Source organism: Octodon degus, unplaced genomic scaffold (genome assembly GCF_000260255.1).
Source record: "Octodon degus isolate 3935 unplaced genomic scaffold, OctDeg1.0 scaffold00093, whole genome shotgun sequence".
NCBI classification, from domain to species: Eukaryota; Metazoa; Chordata; class Mammalia; order Rodentia; family Octodontidae; genus Octodon; species Octodon degus.
The window spans coordinates 3303104-3304947 of NW_004524669.1; the positions used below are offsets into that span (position 1 = coordinate 3303104).

Sequence of the window (1844 nt, forward strand, 5' to 3'; positions counted from 1 at the left end):
TAAAAAAAAAAAAAAAGAAGAGAATTCAATTTACAGATAAAAAGTGACAGCTCTTTCTTCATGGGAAGAAGGACGACAGCCTTTTCATACCTTGGGTGAGAGTCATCACCTAAGGCGATACAGCTGGAGCCCATCATAGAAAGAGGCCACTTACACAGGTGAAAAAGGACATTTTATTCACATGTGGAAAAGGTCTATTTACAGGTAAAATGGACTGGGCCAGGTTTATTGTGTCTTTAAGAGTCTTAGGAATTTTTTGACTGGGTTTCTGTTCTAACATGTCGATTTTTTAATGAACAAATATAATTTATTTGAGGAGTATGAGAAAAATGCAATTATCTAGAAATTTATCAGGCTGGGGAGATGGCTCAGTGGAATATGCACTTCCCTGGCAAGTACAAGGGCCTGAGTTCAATCCCCGGTTCTGCAAAAAAAAAAAAAAGGAAGAAAGAAAGAAATTTATCAATACAACGAATTACAAAAAAATTACAATTTGCTTCGCAGAACTTAGCAACTTTTTCTAATTTAAAATAAAAAAATCATAAGTCTAATAACCTTGACAGTATCTACCATGCCTCAATCACTGTTTTAAGTAATTTCTATAAATCTTCACAACACAGAGAGGTAGCTGCACTTTGTACGTGGAAGAATCAAGACACAGGAAGCTAAGTAATTTGTCCTGGGTCACATGTGTAAGAAAGTGGCAGGGCAAGAACTTGAACCTGGATGCTGACCACAAACTGTGCTACTAATCACTACACTGCTTCTTGTAAAAACAGGAAGGGAAGGAAACTTCTGGACAGAATTTGACAATAAATACTGTAAGAAACTGCAAATGTTACAAAATATATGATCCTGAGAATTAAGAAAAAAAAAAGAATGAAATATCTGCTATCCACCATTTATGTTTTTAATGTCTTGCTAATGCAAACTCAAGGACACATGACTGGAAATTGATAACGAAGTATTATTTATTATACACATAGGCAAAAAAGCAAAAGAAAAAAACTAAACTAAAAATCTACTAAAACTAATGTAGCAAGGTAAATGGATTCTAATAAACTATTTTAAAAACAATAAAGTGTACATTAGCATTAACCAATAGAAGTGCAGTATGGCTTTTTTGTTTTGTTTGGGTTTTGGTTTTTTTGGCAGAACTGGGGATGGAACAAGGAATGGCTTTTAAGCTGTGGCTGTTCCTCCTCCATCTACGATCCTGAGACTCTCCAGATGTTAGGCCATTCCTTTCTTTCTGTAGGGTATCAGACTCTTGGTCATGAACAAATAGAGGTATGAAACACATTGCTTCCCATCCACCAAGTAAATACACTTGGAAATGAGCAGAAAAGAACCAATAGATTAAAAAAAAAAAAAATTGCAACATCAGCCAGGTAGATGTTATATTGAACATAGGACCAGCAATGTCCAACTATGGACAAAGGGCTGGCCATGTGCTCATAAAGATTTAAGCTATTCCCTAGGATATGGGACACATACCCTAATCCTCTAAATCTCCTCCCAATCCTACCTGAATGTGTTTTAATGTAGCATGAAGAACAACAAAAAGACCCAAAAATATAGCTGCAAATATAACTGCAAATACATACTCAGAAATGCCAAATTTACAATTGAATCCTGATGAACCTATAGTTTTTATTAAAAATACAATTTTAAAATTACGATTTTTTTGCTCTCTCCTTTATACCTATCTTAATTTTCCTCTCCTGCCCCAGGGGGTTCTTTTGATGCATACAAACTAGTGGGGGGGCCTGGGAAATGGCTCAGTAGAATAAGTGCTTCCCTGACAAGCGCAAGGGACTGAGTTCAATCCCCGGTTCTGCAAA

The 1844-nt window shown here is 35.9% G+C and overlaps 1 protein-coding gene across 1 annotated transcript in view; it reads left to right on the forward strand.

Annotated features, from left to right (window-relative positions):
- Nucleotides 1–1844, forward strand: part of LOC101570039 (60S ribosomal protein L12-like) — a 7605-nt gene that overhangs the window by 2354 nt on the left and 3407 nt on the right. The window lies entirely within an intron of this gene.